Source organism: Eleutherodactylus coqui, chromosome 5 (assembly GCF_035609145.1).
Source record: "Eleutherodactylus coqui strain aEleCoq1 chromosome 5, aEleCoq1.hap1, whole genome shotgun sequence".
Lineage (NCBI taxonomy): Eukaryota > Metazoa > Chordata > Amphibia > Anura > Eleutherodactylidae > Eleutherodactylus > Eleutherodactylus coqui.
The window spans coordinates 134,024,694-134,044,283 of NC_089841.1; positions in this window are offsets into that span (position 1 = coordinate 134,024,694).

A 19,590-nucleotide genomic window follows, 5' to 3' on the forward strand; every position below is an offset into this window, starting at 1 on the left:
TCCTCTGTGCTGCATCAATTTGTCTGTGTTACTGCAGAGGTACTCAAGAAAAGGAGTATAGAAGAAATTGTAGCAAAGTTTAGCACAATGGAAGTCTGAGGCAAGTTTTCCTGCCAAATACACTCAAAATGGAGCCCACCAGCCATCTCTCCTCACTCTCCCAGAAGTTCACACCAAAGTTTTGCCGCCACAGAACTCGCTCCAAAAAATCTTTACTTTGGCTGTGCTTACAGTAGGGGGGGAAGGACTACCCCTACTCAAACTACCTGGCGCCAATCTCAAGCCCGTCCCCAGGGGTGGAGCCTTTTAACTTTGAGCAACCTCTGGACTGTCGCCATAAGAAGTGACAGCTCCACCCTTCTAGCTCCTCAGCATATGCCCCGTGTCCTGAGTTACCCTACAGGACACTGCACTGACATAATCATGAATAAGTGCTGCCTGTGACTGTGAGTCCCTGTGCTTTTGCTGCAGGCTGCGACTGGCTGAAAAAACTATTCTACACCTGTGTTAGATATCACCTGCCGCCGCTGGTGCTGCTGCAGCCGCTTCCTGCTCGTTCACCATAAGCCACAGAGCCGTAATCTATTGTTAATGCATCCTGTCAGTTATGGGGAAATGCTCTGCTCAAGATTCTTAACAGTCCATCCTGATAGTGCTGCATTTTGAAGTCCCTTTCCAGTGGCGGGATGAGATTTGTCATTTTGGCCTTGTAGCAGGGATCAAGGAGAGTGGTTTCTCAGCGATGATCTGATGTTTTGATGTGGGCTATGCAATGGCCTATCTGCAATCCCTGTAGCATAAAAGAGCTCATATGCCTCAAAATATCCAAAGGTGCTGCCCCATATTCCCCAGGATCAGGACTAAGAGTGACTTCTAGCTGGTCTCCCCATCCACATAGAATAGCTGGAGTTAGTAATAGATGAAAGGAACATTGTGTAGTCCCCTCCCCATGCTTATGGTCCTAAATTATTCCCTTCCTCTGCCTTCTATTATTCCTACTTTATACTTCTCCTATGGGTGGAGAAACATGTTGGAGAAGATGCCCCCTTCTCTTGCCCAAAGCGATCTTCCCTGTGGTGTTGAGTAATGGCGGACTGGCCAGACAGTTGGGAGATTGGTATCCTTTCCTCCTGCTGTGACAACATGTCGTTGTCCCTTAGGCCATGTATCATCTGTTTCAGCAAGCAGACAACAGGGATGGCCATACTGAACAGTACGATACCGTATGCCAGAGGCAATAAATCCTAAACGGAGACCTTAAACTAGAACTTTTATTACTCTTAAATATAAAATGCAAAATCTGTTTGTGTCGTATACAAATCCGCAGTACTGGTCCAATTTGAGTAAAATTTTGCATGAGCGTTCTTCAGCACCAAGCCACGAATACTGGCAGAATTAAAATCTCACCGATTTTCCCTGTAATTTTTGCTGCCAATAGCAACCAATCACAGCACAGCTTTCATTTCTTATACTGCTGAGGTAAAATAAAAGCTGCACTGTGATTGGTTGCTATTTCTTACACAGCTGAGGTAAAAAGAAAGCTGCACTGTGGTTGCTATTTCTTATACTGTGGAGGTACAATACAAGCTGTGCTGTGATTGGGTGTTAAGGCTCAGTTTCATTTCTTATACTGCTTAGGTAAAATGAAAGCTGCGCTGTGATTGGTTGCTATAGGCAACACAGATTTTCTTTTAAACAGCTTTTATAAGAGTGCAGTGGCCATTTTTGTGGCTACTTTGTATATTCCTGGACTATTCATAAAATCGCAGTGCAATGCACCGGTATATCACCTAGCTATATACTTAAAAAAAGATCACACTATATAAATTTTAAAATTCCATATCAACCACTGTTGACAGTACAGATGGGGTGCCTGCATGTGTCCACAGAACAATAAGGACAAGTATAAGGAGCCAAAACTGCCCTCTCTATAAAGTACAAGGCTGCATATAATTAGTCAGGCCCATTGCTGAAACTTCTACATCAGTTGCTGACCAAGCGGGAGGCCAACACTCCCTACCTAGTCAGCTTATACTGACCCAGGTCACCAATAACTTCCTATTTTGGACACATGAAAGTACCCAAGTGTCTGCAATTTCAGCCACTCAGCGAGTTAGAGACACTGAGCAGCTGAATGAGGCGCTGTGCTAGGCTGAACTGCAGTGATGGATAGGCGTTCAAAGACAGACTAGCATTCTTAGGGGTAACAACAGGGTTATAGATAGAACCGCCCCAAACTGGCAGCTCTTATAACACATAGGGGCGGTATCTGCATGATCCTTGTAACCAATCCTGGGAGAGCTACACTATGTTTGAAAGGAGTAAGTACCAATCCTCTCAGTGAAGACAACATGTCATCACATGCCTCATCACCTAATACTTCATCATATACTTGAAAAGAGTGAAGAGGTGAATGAGTGGCACAGTGGCTCAACAGACTGTGCTATCACACTGCAGTGCTGAGGTTCCTGGTTCTGATCCCATATGCATCATCTGCAGGGGGAGGAGGAGGAGGTGAGATGTGGATTTGCCCCCAAATGTACAATTTATTTCTTATGGTATTTAGTAGATAATTTTAATTAATCAGAAAAGGATCATATATAGTCAAAAGAAAGTTAAAGGAGATGTCTCGAGGAAGCAGTGAATTTTTTTTTTTGCCCAGTCCCCCTAATTAAACATACATTACTAATTACCCCTGTAAATGACTTTCCTAGCTGGTTTCTACTTACCGTTCCAGCGTTTCAGCAACTTATAAAACTTTTTCCCAAGATGTCCGCCAGCTCTTTTCGCATCGCTTGCTGTAGCCCGACGTGCGCGCTCCCGAGACGCTACCAGCTGTGTCTCCATGGCAACCAGACGCCCCGCAGCCGCCGACCGGACCCCTGAAGTGAACACGGCCGACCTGTCACCCACCGCCAGGCAGAAGGTAACCGGCGCAGCCCCCCCCCCCATCACGGCGGCAGCCCCCCCGGCCCAGCGACAGCCCCCCTCCGGCCCAGCGCTAGTTCCCCCGGCGCAGCGACAGCCCCCTCCGGCCCAGCGCTAGTTCCCCCGGCCCAGCGCTAGTTCCCCCGGCCGAGCGACAGCCCCCCCGGTGCACCGACAGCCCCCCCATCGCAGCGGCAGCCCCCCCCCCGGCGCAGCCCGGCGCAGCGGCAGCCCCCCCCGGCCCATCACTTACCAGGACAGCTGGACGGCGGGACAGCTGGGCGGCTTCTCCGGACAGCTCGGCAGCTCTGCACCTTCCTCTAACAGAGGAAGGTACAGAATGGCCGCTCCAGCGTGCTCCCGAGCAGTGACAGCTCGTCTGCGCATGCGCAGAAGAGCTGTAGCGGGGAGCATACTGAAGCGGCTCGTGCTGAAAGGAGAAGACCGGACTGCGCAAGCGCGTCTAAAAAAGCAAGCTGCCAGCGAATTTAGACGGAACCATGGAGACGAGGACGCTAGCAACGGAGCAACACATCTGCTGTGGTTCGGGTGCATCTGACCACAAACTGTTAGTAAGCCCGCCACAAACGGTCAGTACGGAAACTTATCACTACCTAGTTCATTATCTGGTGCAAGGTCCGGACTAAAATGAGGAACTTCTCATGTTAGGTTACTCGGAAACAAAATTAAATTAAATTAACCCTATCAGTAGTTTCTTTGTCTTTTAAAGGGGTTGTCCCGCGCCGAAACGGGTTTTTTTTTTTTTTAACCCCCCCCCCCCCCCCCCCCGTTCGGTGCGAGACAACCCTGATGCAGGGGTTAAAAAAACAAACCGGAGAGTGCTTACCTGAATCCCGGCGGTCCGGCGTCTTCATACTCACCTGCTGAAGATGGCCGCCGGGGTCTGCTCCCTCCGTGGACCGCAGCTCTTCTGTGCGGTCCATTGCCGATTCCAGCCTCCTGATTGGCTGGAATCGGCACGTGACGGGGCGGAGCTACATGGAGCCGGCATTCTGCACGAGCGGCTCCATTGCATACAGCAGAAGACCCGGACTGCGCAAGCGCGGCTAATTTGGCCATTGGAGGCTGAAAATTAGTCGGCACCATGGAGACGAGGACGCCAGCAATGGAGCAGGTAAGTATAAAACTTTTGATAACTTCTGTATGGCTCATAATTAATGCACAATGTACATTACAAAGTGCATTAATATGGCCATACAGAAGTGTATAGACCCACTTGCTGCCGCGGGACAACCCCTTTAAGCTTATACCCATCACTGCAGCTCAGCTCAGCTCAGCTTGTCACGTCACTTCACTTCACTTCATTCAGCTGCTTCATTACTATGGGGGGCTGAGTGGCTGAAATTGCAGACACTTGGCTACTTTCATGTGCCCATAACAGGGAGTTATTGGTGACCTGGGTCAGTATAAGGTGACTAGGTAGGGAGTGCTGGCATCATGTTTTGGCCACAACTAACCATAGCGTTTTCACCAATGGGCCTGATAAATTATATGCAGCCTTGTACTTTATAGGGAGGGCAGTTTTGGCTCCTTATACTTGTCCTTATTGATCTGTGGACACATGCAGGCACCTCGTCTATATTGTCAATAGTGATTGATATGGAATTATAAAATTTAGATCGTCAATTGTGGAGGAAAATTGCAAAACTGCTTCTCTGTGGTCAGAGGCTGCTGCATGAACAAGGAGGGAGATGATGGAAGAGGCAGCTACAGCAGCGGTAGAGGGAGCAGAGTGAGGCTGACTCTTTGACCCATAGGCGTAGCGTCAGGGAGTGCTGGGGTCGCCATGGCGACCCGGCCCCTGCGCTCAGGGGGCCCCGTGGCCGCCCTCCGCCATACCCACATGCACATTCAGTGCATATACCCGGCCCTTAAGCTGAGGGGGCCCGGGGGATCGGCGCTGTCGGCCGCATGATGGCTGAGGAGAGAGAAGAGAGACGGGAGGCAGCGCCGCAGGTCGGCAAGAGCAGAGGGGAGGGCTGTTACACGTGGAGCCGGCAGCTAATTACAGGCTGCAGACTCCCACGGCGCGGCCCTCCAACTGATAGACTGCAGCTGTGAGTGGTCACAGCTGCAGTCTATCAGTCTCTGCCGGCCAGCGATTACCAGGGGGGGGGGCTACTGCGGCTCTACTCACCTCCGGAGCGCTGTATGCACAGGACCTGGGAGAGGACCTGTGGCTGCAGATCACATGACCAGGCTCTGGTCATGTGATCAGCCTGGTCATGTGATCAAAAGACGGGGGACTTTCCATTGCAGGCTGCCCAGAGACTGCTGCAGAGGTGAGTAGAGAAGGAATTATAATTATATATGTATAGCTGGTATAAGTTATATCAGCTGTATATATATAATTATATACAGGGAATACACAGGTTACACCAGCATGGGACATGCCACTATATACAGGGGGATACACATCCTGTATATAGTGATATGGACCATGCTGGTGTAACCTGTGTATCTACTGTATATAATTATATATGTGCAGCTGCTATAACATATACCTCTCCTGTGTGTGTATATATATATATATATATATATATATACATATATATATATATACAGGAGATACACAGGTTACACCAGCATGGGACATACCACTATATACAGGGGGATACACATCATGTATATAGCTATATGTACCATGCTGGTGTAACCTGTGTATCTACTGTATATAATTATATATGTGCAGCTGGTATAGGTTATACCTCTCCTGTATATAAATATATGTACGGCTGGTATAGGTTATACCTCTCCTGTATATAATTATATATGTATAGCTGGTATAACCTGGGTATATACTGTATATAATTATATATGTACAGCTGGTATAGGTTATACCTCCTGTATATAATTATATATGTATAGCTGGTATAACCTGGGTATATACATGCATTAAAATACAGCACGTATACAGCCATGCTTTTTCTTCCGTGAGTGGAAAACCGCAATTTCTTTCCGCTCGTGTAGAGAAAAAAAGGCTTTTCCATAACATGCTATGGGCAGTACATGCTACGGAATCCGTAGGTGGACGCCTGCTCCATATTCCGCAATGCAAATCCAGCCGTGTGCAGCCGGCCTTAGGCTAATTTCACACAAGTCAGTCTGATATCAGGCCGTGAAACTTTGCCCCCTATCACACTCACCAACGTGTGTCGTCCCCGCGGATGTGAGCGGTTGTTGTGTTAAACCAGCTCGCATCACATCATCATATTCTCGTGCGATGCAGAGAAAAACAAAAAAAAACATCGCTCCTGTGTATGATTGTATTCAAAACAATGGGGTTCATATTCATGTGCGATTTGTACATCTTGCAACGCACAAATCTCACGCAATTTGTGCGGCCGTGTGAAAGCAGCCTAAGACATTACCAACAGGTTTTTTGTAGTCAAGGAAAGGAGTCATAATGAGAAGGCTTACACCAAGGGGCTAGATCATGTTTGCAAATTAGCACGGTTTAGGTATAGGTACGGGTACAGATGGAGGGGGGCCCAGCTGAACTTTTGCACCCGGGCCCCTTAGGCTTTAGGTACGCCCCTGCTTTGACCTCTGGCCCAGATGGGCTCTCCAAGGCAGCAGGTGATGGGAGTTCATGTGACTGTTCATACATGTTGTGTTGAGGGCGTTATTTTACAGATGACCACTCTGGTCTCATCATGTATGGTTTCAAAGAATGTCCAGACCACACAAGTGGACCTAGCTGTGGGTCTGATGTTGTTGCTGCTATAATTAGTTATAGTTGATGGTGACAGTACAGCCCTTATGCTTGTCTGCAACACCCTACTCTCTGTCGAAGCATGGTGGTGTCCTGAAACATCTGCCAACCCACTGCAAGCCGCCATGATGGCTCTCTCTGCCTCTCCATGATAGATCACTACTTCATCCTCTTCCACCTCCTTTTTCTGCAAAGTGGACTCTGTCACAGTGAGCACTGGGAGCTGGCACCTCTATTTCCACATCTCCCCGAGTACACATTGCCTGTGGAGGGCTGACTGTGCACCCTGACCCACCCTCATCTTCCTCTTCGGAGGGCATCAGTGCATTCATTGTCTTGGTCTTCTCCCTCTTGTTGCTTGGACTGCCCAGTTAACACCCATGAGACTGAATGCTCAAACAGCATCTCAGACTGATCCATGTGGACTGCTCCGGAGGAAGCGGGAAATTTGTTTGTACTTGAGGCATGCTGTGTTATGCACTCTCCAACCTGTTCTGTGTGCTGTGGATCTACCGCATGGGCAAATCGCTTTTAAGGAATGGCAGTGCGCTTGCCTCCTCTAGAACGTGGAGCTGATGCTTCAGTTGGAGCCGCTTAAAATGCCAACTTGGCCATTGACCATCTTCACCAGGACAACTACTGACAGATCCCCTACCCCTTGCATTTTTTGTTTACTTTTTAGTATAGTTTTATGTAACTTAGCCCACGGCTGTGACGGACTCCGCCAGCGGAATATTGCAGCAGAGTCCTTCACGGCGCCCCCTCCAAGGACCCCATACTCGCCTCCCAGATCCGCTGTGCGTGTCCCGTCTGACATGCCGAAGCGCAGTCCAGTGCATTACACGGCCAGCGGTGGGCGAGGGGACGTATTCACGCGATACTTCTGCTGTTCTGACAGCGGAAGTATAGCATGATGGGCGGCTTCCATTGACTACAATGGAAGCCAGCCGCTGTATTCCCGTTGCAAATAGGACATGCCGCAGTTTATTTCAGGCTGCAGAATTCCACGGTGGACAGCGTGAACATTGAGCTATTAGGTTCAATAGAACCTAATAGCTGCGGTGTAATGCCGTGTTTTTTTTGCCGCATAACACGCGGAGGAAATCCGGCCATGGGCATTAGCCCTTAGTAGTTTGAAGAAAATCAGTGTTAGCTGCCTAAGGGCGCCCACCCACTGGCGTTTTTTTTCACTGCGAAATTCGCAGGTTTTTTTTTTTCTGCAGGGGGTCTATGGGACTTGTAATGTAAAAATCGCGATCGCGCAAAATCGCGATTTACCGTGATATCGCGATTTTGCGCGATTGCGAGTTTAGCTTTGCATGTCCCATAGCCCAAAGACCCCTGCAGAAAAAAAAAAACGCAGCGAATTTCGCAGTAAAAAAACGCTAGTGGGTGGGCACCCTAAGGCCTGAAAATTATTTGTAGTGGTCAGACTGGCAACTTTGAACAATGTCTGAGGCTGCTGACACGCACTGTGTGTATTTGTTGTTTCCCTGTTTGGCTTTCTTTTTGTTTTATATTAACAAAAAAAATCACTACTGGCTAAATAAGCCACACTCCCTAGGAGGCACAATATGTGAGAACTGTAAGCCATAGAGTATAGCTTGTATCTTTGTGAGCTGTCCCTGTTTGGTGCAGCATAAAAATTCCCCAAATCCCACTGTTAGCTGCATATGGTTTGCAAATCACTCATAGTGGCTGGATTGGTAACTTTGAACAAGGTCTGAGGCCACAAACTGAGAACTACAATATTCCCCACATCAAAGCATAGTTTGTCTGTCTGCTTTGCTGCTATATACGTTGGCAGCAGCAGACATATACCCTCTCCCAATGTACAGACCATGTTTTATATAGGCATATAAATGTGATGCAGCTTCTTGCTCTGCTCCCTCAAATAGAACCCTGTTTAAGTTCTCTGCTGTTATATAAGCTTTCACACCCAGCAGCAATATATCCGCTGTAGAATATCTGTCCCTATTAACAACAGACTATGTTTTATACAGGCACATAAATGTGATGCAACTTCTTTTTCTGGTCCCTCCAATATAACTCCAAGCTTTCACACCAACAGCAATATATATCTTCTGTAGAATATCTGGCTCTTGCAACAGACCATGTGTTATATAGGCATATAAATGTGATGCAGCTTCTCTGCCCTGTGCTCCACTGTAAAATGGCTGCTGGTTACACTGTGCCTATGTTATATATATCTAGGTCATGTGATGCAGGCATCCAATGAAACTGCTGCCCATATGCAGGATGGAGGACACTTTTGGTGACATCATCAAGGCGCCTTGGCTGATGATTGGTTGCATGCTTGCCTCTACAGCAAATGTTATGGGAAACTAGATTTTCCCACAATTTTCGCCAATAATTAGTTTGGACTTGCCTGATTCGATTTTGCGAAAAATCGAGATGATGGTCGGTTAAGATTAGCAACGCTAGTCATCACATTCAAACCTCCTGCTCCTCTTATTGAAGAGGTGGCACCTCTTTTTAAATAATCAGTTCTACACATTCCTGAGTTTAAAAAAAGCCTTGTAACTCTAATAATATAGATTAAGATCTCCGTCCTTTGAGTAGAAGGATTATCCAGCTACTAATATGATGAATGATCACTTTATGAAGCTGTGTTACAAATGGGATTTTATGTTGGTTCAGAAGAGTCTTTGTTACTTTAATTATTAAAGGGATTGCCCCTTAAAAAAAAATCATATAAACTATTAAGAATTCTGAGTTTTAAGGCAACCTATCATGTCCTATGAGCACCATAAACTAAGCTTATGGCCTCAAAAGACAGTTGCCACTGAGTCCGGGTTCTACTTGTTATACTTACCTGGTTCCCCATTCCTCCAATGTCAGTCCTGCAAGTCACTGCTCAGTACATTGAGCGGACGGACTGTTCCTTGGTTTCAGTGCACATGCACAACATAGATCACAGTGTGTGTTCACATGCACTGAAAGGAAAGAGAAGTCCACTTAATGTAACAAATGGTGCCTTCCTAGTTCAAAATAAAGGAACAGGGAGCTGGGTATGTATAAAAAACACATGTCAGACTTCCCGGCCCCTGTCCTATGAGCCCATAAATTTAGTTTATGGTACTCATTGGACATGACAAGTTCCCTTTAATAGTATTAGGTTGCATATGCAAGATTCTAATTTTTTTGGCCAGAGGGGAAAGCAGTTATAAAGAGCGTGTCTCTCCTTCTTTCAAGGACGTGTCCTCTATTATACAGACCGCCTACTGAGAGGGGTACTCTGTAATGCTTAAATTGCCCTCTCAGTGGCACTGCAAAAAATTGAACACTAAATTTCAGGTTTACCCACAGATTTCAGCTGATCACTGTAGATCTTGGCAGGGAAACAGTTTTGGGGACTGTTGCAGCATCCAAAGAGTGGGCCCACAGCGGAGGAGATGGCAGGGCAGATAAGGGGTTTGTCACAGGGCTCTACCATCTCCTTCCCTGGGGGTAGCTCAGGACTCATCCAAGTTACTGCTGGGGAAGGTCACAGAAAAAATGTAACCGGAGGTTACCTGCAATTTTCTTGTCACTCATGATGCCACCGTTCCGTCCTCTGTGGTGAACCTCACTGAAGTAAATAACTTAGTCTACACACAGGGATATTTTCTGGACAAACCGGGAACAGTCGGTAATGTCCGTTTACTATAACTTCAGCAAACCTTGAACATAAAACAGTTGTTTGGCACAAATTACACTTCTAGAAGGTGGTGTAAGAGGGAGGACTTCCTGGGGTAATCCGAATAATCCACGGTCCCAGTTATCTGTGTGATCCTGCTCCTGGCAACTCTCTCGCTTTCCCTCCAACACTCCCGGTCAACACTCACGCTTCTGGGGTCCTTCTCTCCCTCTAAGTGCTTAGTTGTAGCACCGGCACATCCTGGGTGGGGTAGGCCCAGGCCAGGCAGAAGGGTATCGCTCAGCTTCTTCCATTCTCCATACACAGACCGATTAATGCCTGTGGAGTTCACTTGCTTGCACATTCCCACTCTTTGCAAACACTCTGTCCTACTCTTGAAAGAAGACCACAATGACTCTCTTTTTGCACCTTGCACACACATATATATCAAAAGGTGACATGACATACAAGATACATTTATCAGACATAACCCAGACATTAACCCATTCAGTGCTGCAGAGATGCAATACACATACCAAATGCACACTACTATTAAGACACTGGCAGGACAATGGCACGAGACAAACATATAACATTTTGGAGATTCTGGGCCACTACACCGTCATAGAAGTATTTGTGCCAGTTTCCTTATATCTGAGGCACATACTGTGCTGGCAGAAATACATTAATCTTAAGACCAGCTTTTGAAATGCCAGTATTCATAATTTTTCCCTTTGTGATCAGCTTATTGTCAATGGGCCTTTCTGAAAATTAGGGATTGTCCAAAGCACAGAAACCTTTTGAAACACCAACACAGATCTTGAGCTTCCATTAGAACAGAAATGTTCTGAATTACCCATTATTTGTCGGGCTCTATGTAATAGTCCATTTTATAGACAATTTTACATTTTTAAAAAGAAGGCAATAGATGCTAATAGGTATAAACATAACTAGATAACCATAATATTTAGCTCATTTATTTGCGCTTATGTATTTTAATCACTTCTTAACAATAATTGATAATTTAGTCTTTCAGACAAGTGTATTTCAGCTCTGTGTTTGTTCTCTTGGTGGTATTTTTCACAGTCATTTTTTAAAAATACAGCGTGACCTATTTTTTTGTTTTTGCTTCCATATTGCTATTTTCTATTTGTGCAATGTGGATCAGTATTTTCCCAATGGAAAACAAAAACAATGCAGATCAAACACTGCTGAAATACTGATGACAAACAGTTGTAATGTCATCTGTAACACATCTGTATTACAATACGCTCGTCTGAGACTGGCCTTAGACCACACTTATGTACTCCTACAATAATACACACATAGAGCTTCACCATCTGCCAAAAATTAATCTTTATTAATATTTAAAACATTCAAAAGTCATAATAAAAGTTAATGGAAGATCATGCAAAGCAATTACCACTGTATAAACTTGTGGTACATACTTTTCCAGCAAATCATGCCAGTATAATTCTTATCAATATCAATTAATAAACATAGAAAAAGGCACTCTACAGGAAGATAACTATATCAACCACTCAATACAATGAAATCTGCTCCCAACTCCTCACCGCACATTTCACATCCCCACCACCCAGGGGGGTAGCTAAAGGCTCATGGGCCTGGGTGCAAAAGTTTATCTTGGGGCCCCCCAACTTCTCTTAACTAGAGATGAGCGAATGTACTCGTCCTAGCTTGATACTCGTTCGAGTATTAGCGTGTTCGAGATGCTCGTTACTAGAGGCGAGCACCACGCGATGTTCGAGTTACTTTCACTTTCATCTCTGAGACGTTAGCGCGCTTTTCTGGCCAATAGAAAGACAGGGAAGGCATTACAACTCCCCCTGCAACGTTCAAGCCCTATACCACCCCCCTGCAGTGAGTGGCTGGCGAGATCAGGTGTCACCTGAGTATATAAATCGGCCCCTCCCGCGGCTCGCCACAGATGCATTCTGACAGAGATCAGGGGAAGTGCTGCTGGTGTCGGAGCTGCTATAGGGAGAGTGGTAGGAGTGATTTTAGGCTTCAAGAACCCCAACGGTCCTTCTTAGGGCCACATCTGACCGTGTGCAGTACTGTTGAGGCTGCTTTTAGCAGTGTTGCACAATTTCTTTTTTTGTATATCGGCCGTGCAGAGCATTGCGTCCGCAGTCTGCAGTCATTGTACAGAGTATAGGGCCAGTACTGGTGAGGCAGGGAAAGAGATATTCAGGCTATATAGGCAGTGGGCTTTTTCCAAAAAATTGGGGAAAAATACTATATTTGGGCTGTCTGTGACCGTCTTCAGTTTACTGCGTGTCTGCTGGGGGTAGTAGTCCTAATTAATACGCAGCTAAGCGTTACAGCAGGCTTGCGCAAAATTGTTTCCTGGATCTGCTGTCTCTGTTACATCAGCGCCGTCATCCCGCCAGAGGGAAACAGTATACATAATATTATACGCTGCCTACAGTATCTATCTGCTGGGGGTAGTAGTCCTAATTAATACGCAGCTAAGTGTTACAGCAGGCGTGCGCAAAATTGTTTCCTGGATCTGCTGTCTCTGTTACATCAGCGCCGTCATCCCGCCAGAGGGAAACAGTATACATAATATTATACGCTGCCTACAGTATCTATCTGCTGGGGGTAGTAGTCCTAATTAATACGCAGCTAAGCGTTACAGCAGGCTGGTGCAAAATTGTTTCCTGGATCTGCTGTCTCTGTTACATCAGCGTCGTCATCCCGCCAAAGGGAAACAGTATACATAATATTATACGCTGCCTACAGTATCTATCTGCTGGGGGTAGTAATCCTAATTAATACGCAGCTAAGCGTTACAGCAGGCTTGCGCAAAATTGCTTCCTGGATCTGCTGTCTCTGTTACATCAGCGCCGTCATCCCGCCAGAGGGAAACAGTATACATAATATTATACGCTGCCTACAGTATCTATCTGCTGGGGGTAGTAGTCCTAATTAATACGCAGCTAAGCGTTACAGCAGGCTTGCGCAAAATTGTTTCCTGGATCTGCTGTCTCTGTTACATCAGCGCCGTCATCCCGCCAGAGGGAAACAGTATACATAATATTATACGCTGCCTACAGTATCTATCTGCTGGGGGTAGTAGTCCTAATTAATAAGCAGCTAAGCGTTACAGCAGGCTGGCGCAAAATTGTTTCCTGGATCTGCTGTCTCTGTTACATCAGCGCCGTCATCCCACCAGAGGGAAACAGTATACATAATATTATACGCTGCCTACAGTATCTATCTGCTGGGGGTAGTAGTCCTAATTAATACGCAGCTAAGCGTTACAGCAGGCTTGCGCAAAATTGTTTCCTGGATCTGCTGTCTCTGCTACATCAGCGCTGTCATCCCGCCAGAGGGCAACAGTATACATAATATTATACGCTGCCTACAGTATCTATCTGCTGGGGGTAGTAGTCCTAATTAATACGCAGCTAAACGTTACAGCAGGCTGGCGCAAAATTGTTTCCTGGATCTGCTGTCTCTGTTACATCTGCGCCGTCAACTGCTGCAACTCTGAATCCTCTGGCTGCTGCTCCTCCTTCCTCCCAGCCTCCTCACTCCATTACAATGACACATTCTGAGGAGCAGGCATACTCCCAGGAACTGTTCTCGGGCCCCTGCCCAGAATGGGCAGCAATGGTTCCGAATCCTCTCCCACTGGAGGAGTTTGTCGTGACCGATGCCCAACCTTTGGAAAGTTCCCGGGGTCCGGGGGATGAGGCTTGGGACTTCCGGCAACTGTCTCAAGAGCTTTCAGTGGGTGAGGAGGACGATGACGATGAGACACAGTTGTCCATCACTCAGGTAGTAGTAATTGGAGTAAGTCCGAGGGAGGAGCGCACAGAGGATTCGGAGGAAGAGCAGCAGGACGATGAGGTGACTGAACCCACCTGGTTTGTTACGCCTACTGAGGACAGGTCTTCAGAGGGGGACGCAAGGGCAGCAGCAGGGCAGGTTGGAAGCAGCAGGGCAGGTTGGAATAGGCAGTGCGGTGGCCAGGGATAGAGGCAGGGCCAGACCGAATAATCCACCAACTGTTTCCCAAAGCGCCCCCTCGCGCCATGCCACCCTGCAGAGGCCGAGGTGCTCAAAGGTCTGGCAGTTTTTCACTGAGAGTGCAGACGACCGACGAACAGTGGTGTGCAACCTTTGTCGCACCAAGATCAGCCGGGGAGCCACCACCACTAGCCTCACCACCACCAGCATGCGCAGACATATGATGGCCAAGCACCCCACAAGGTGGGACGAAGGCCGTTCACCGTCTCCGGTTTGCATCGCTGCCTCTCCCCCTGTGCCCCAACCTGCCACTGAGATCCAACCCCCCTCTCAGGACACAGGCACTACCGTCTCCTGGCCTGCACCCACACCCTCACCTCCGCTGTGCTCGGCCCCATCCACCAATGTCTCTCAGCGCACCGTCCAGCTCGGCAGCCTCACGCACGTGCCATGCCTGGCCCACGTCTTTAATTTGGTGGTTCAGCGCTTTCTGAAAAGCTACCCACACTTGTCAGACCTGCTCAGAAAGGTGCGCCTGCTCTGCGCACATTTCCGCAAGTCCCACACGGACGCTGCCACCCTGCGCACCCTGCAACATCACTTTAAGCTGCCAGTGCACCGACTGCTGTGCGACGTGCCCACACGGTGGAACTCTACGCTCCACATGTTGGCCAGGCTCTATGAGCAGCGTAGAGCTATAGTGGAATACCAACTCCAACATGGGCGGTGCAGTGGGAGTCCACCTCCTCAATTCTTTACAGAAGAGTGGGCCTGGTTGGCAGACATCTGCCAGGTCCTTGGAAACTTTGAGGAGTCTACCCAGATGGTGAGCGGCGATGCTGCAATCATTAGCGTCACCATTCCTCTGCTAAGCCTCTTGAGAAGTTCCCTGCAAAGCATAAAGGCAGACGCTTTGCACTCGGAAACAGAGGCGGGGGAAGACAGTATGTCGCTGGATAGTCAGAGCACCCTCCTGTCTATATCTCAGCGCGGTGAGGAGGAGGAGGAAGATGAGGAGGAGGGGGAAGAGACAGCTTGGCCCACTGGTGAGGGTACACATGCTGCTTGCCTGTCATCCTTTCAGCGTGTATGGCCTGAGGAGGATCCTGAAAGTGATCTTCCTAGTGAGGACAGCCATGTGTTGCGTACAGGTACCCTGGCACACATGGCTGACTTCATGTTAGGATGCCTTTCTCGTGACCCTCGCGTTACACGCATTCTGGCCACTACGGATTACTGGGTGTACACACTGCTCGACCCACGGTATAAGGAGAACCTTTCCACTCTCATTCCCGAAGAGGAAAGGGGTTCGAGAGTGATGCTATACCACAGGACCCTGGCGGACAAACTGATGGTAAAATTCCCATCCGACAGCGCTAGTTGCCGAAGGCGCAGTTCCGAGGGCCAGGTAGCAGGGGAGGCGCAGAGATCAGGCAGCATGTACAGCACAGGCAGGGGAACACTCTCTAAAGCCTTTGACAGCTTTCTTGCTCCCCAGCAAGACTGTGTCACCACTCCTCAGTCAAGGCTGAGTCGGCGGGAGTACTGTAAAAGGATGGTGAGGGAGTACGTAGCCGATCGCACGACCGTCCTCCGTGACGCCTCTGCCCCCTACAACTACTGGGTGTCGAAGCTGGACACGTGGCCTGAACTCGCGCTGTATGCCCTGGAGGTGCTTGCTTGTCCTGCGGCTAGCGTCTTGTCAGAGAGGGTGTTTAGTGCGGCTGGGGGAATCATCACAGATAAGCGTACCTGCCTGTCAACCGACAGTGCCGACAGGCTTACAATCATAAAGATGAACAAAGCCTGGATTTCCCCAGACTTCTCTTCTCCACCAGCGGACAGCAGCGATACCTAAACAATACGTAGGCTGCACCTGCGGATGGAAGCATTGTTCTCTATCACCATCAAAAACGTGGACCTTTTAGCTTCATCAATCTGTGTATAATATTCATCCTCCTCCTCCTGCTCCTCCTCCTGAAACCTCCCGTAATCACGCCGAACGGGCAATTTTTCTTAGGCCCACAAGGCTCAGTCATATAATTTTTGTAAACAATTTTTATACGTTTCAATCCTCATTAAAGCGTTGAAACTTGCACCTGAACCAATTTTTATTTTAACCGGGCTGCCTCCAGGCCTAGTTACAAATTAAGCCACATTAACCAAAGCGATTAATGGGTTTCACCTGCCCTCTTTGTTGGGCATGGGCAATTTTTCTGATGTACATTAGTACTGTTGGTACACCAATTTTTTGGGGCCCTCGCCTACAGTGTAATCCAATTAATTTTTTGCCTACCTGCATTAAAGCTGACGTTACATCAGCTGCGATGGGCACTGCAATGGGATATATTTATGTACAGCCGGTGGGTTCCAGGGAGCCACCCATGCTGTCGGTCCACACGGAGTTGTAACTGCATGTGTCCACTTCTAAAGAACCCCAGTCTGACTGGGGCATGCAGTGTGGGCCGAAGCCCACCTGCATTTAATCGGACGTTACCTCAGCTGTGATGGGCACTGCAATGGGATACATTAATGTACAGCCGGTGGGTTCCAGGGAGCCACCCATGCTGTGGGTGCACACGGAATTCCCATTGCGGAGTTGTACCTGCCTGTGACTATTTATAAAAAACCGCGGTCTGACTGGGGCATGCAGACACCTTGACAGAATGAATAGTGTGTGGCACATAGGTTCCCCATTGCTATGCCCACGTGTGCAGCTCCTGATGGCGGTGGCACAGGATTATATTTCTCATTGCTTCTGTACAGCATTGTGGGCTATCGCCCCGCCCCCTTTTAAAGAGGGTCTCTGCCTAGCCGTGCCAACCCTCTGCAGTGTGTGCCTGCGGTTCCTCCTCATGGCAGACGCACTTATAAATAGACATGAGGGTGGTGTGGCATGAGTGCAGCTGAAGGCTGCGCAGGGACACTTTGGTGTGCGCTGTGGGGGGGAGGGGGGGCGGTTGGTCAGCATGTAACCCAGGAGAAGTGGCAGCGGAGTGTCATGCAGGCAGTGATTGTGCTTTGTTAGAGGTAGTGTGGTGCTTAGCTAAGGTATGCATTGCTAATGAGGGCTTTTCAGAAGTAAAAGTTGTTGGGAGGGGGGTGGCCCACTCTTGCCGCTATTTTGGCTTAATAGTGGGACCTGGGAACTTGAGATGCAGCCCAACATGTAGCCCCTCGCCTGCCCTATCCGTTGCTGTGTCGTTCCCATCACTTTCTTGAATTGCCCAGATTTTCACAAATGGAAACCTTAGCGAGCATCGGCTATATACAAAAATGCTCGGGTTGCCCATTGACTTCAATGGGGTTCGTTACTTGAAACGAACCCTCGAGCATCGCGAAAATTTCGTTCCGAGTAACGAGCACCCGAGCATTTTGGTGCTCGCTCATCTCTACTCTTAACCCCTTAACACAGAGGCGTAACTTGAAGCTCCTGAGCCCCAATGCAAAACCTGTAACAGGGCCTCCAACTATAATGCTTTATTCATAGTACTGGGCTCCCTATATGGAGAAGAGAGGCCTTATGGGCCCGGGTGCAATTGCATCCCCTATAGTTACGCCAGTGCCACCACCCATAGTAAGCATCTATCTAGCAACTCAATGTGCCGCTGGTCATGTGATCATCAAATGCTTCACACTAGAGTCACAGGACTCCCAGGAAACTTCACTGTCTCTGCAGGCATGCTCCACTGTGTTCCAGTGTGAAACACTTCAAACCCTGACATTTCATTACATAAAATGCTTGTGCAATCCTCCCATGCATTCCACATAATGTATCTAATAAATAAACTTCAGCAACAATAATAAATACCGTAATTCATTATGACAATACATAGACACAAGGGACAAAATAAGCAAAGTGCAACATACAGTGAAAAAAGTACTAGCACCAATGCCAAGTTTAAGTGAAACACATAATTATATGCAAAAATCTGTGTGCATTGTTTATAGAAGTTGTACACTTATATAGTGCAATATATCCCAAAACATGTTTTAGACCAGATTTACGGAATTCCAAAAAAAGTCACTGACCTCATTTGAAACTTTGTACATCATGCCTTGTTCATACATTATTAGTAATACAATGATGTATAATTAATTAAAAGGTTACCCATCACTGTCACAATTATATTTGGTATGGTCATGGTTTTCACATGTGGTTTTCTGGCTCATGCGAATTAAAATGTGGTAGCTTAGAAGAGACTTAAGATCTTTATTTCCCATGGCCCTGACCACTGTTGGGCTGCTCCTTAACATAGCTAAAGCCTGATCCTGCCCTCATTCAGTTAATGCACATTTTCTGTTAAAGTTGGTAAATCACACAAACATCTGCACACCAAGCATTGTAGTTACTCATCTCTTACACACATGGGAAGAATAATTGTCCATGATGGTTACTGGCAAGCGGTTCATGAAAATATCAAGGCAAAACTGTAGGACATCTTCACATTGTACTCTCAATTGAAATGGAAAAGGTTTATCTAGTCATGTTGTTGCAGTATTTTTATGACATGCTGTTTCTTTCATGTCTTTTTATATCATGCTGCAAGTATCATTATTATTACTTCCATCCACATGGGATGTAGTTTCAGCTTTGGAACATCCTCAATGAATCTGTGTCAAATCTGCAGGTGTTACATATTGTCCTACATGTTTTCAACATGCAAATCTGCAGTACAAAATATGCAGCATTTACAAAATGTATGAACATACCTTTGTATGGTCACTTTATCAGCTCTTTAATGTGGGAGGGGATGAAATTATTCTCTAAGGGAAGACAAGTTTGGGGAGGGGCTGGATGGGCAGGGGTGTAAATGTCAGCAACAAGTGGCTGTATAGAGGTGGATGTTCCTCCAGGGCCACCAGGTTCCAGACCTCCCCACAATATGATCAAAGAAGATAGGTTACCAGCAGCATCACTTCATTCCAAGCTTGTGGCAGGACTTGTATGATGCAACAGCCATTCAGGAAACGGAACACTTTCCAGACATAGGATCCACTAACACGTAGAAATGGCAGCATCCAGGTTGTCAATATAAAAACGTCTTTTATTTCCCCATGACACGAAACTGACAGCAATGTTTCAACCTTAAAGGGGTTGTCTCGCGACAAAACTGTTTTTTTTTTTTTTTCCATAGGCCCCCCGTTCGGCGCAGGACAAACCCAAGGGATGTGTTAAAAAAAATATATATATATTACTTACCCGAATCCCCGCTCTGCGACTTCTTCTTTCTTCCTACTTCTTCCTTCACCAAGATGGCCGCCGGGATCTTCACCCACGATGCAC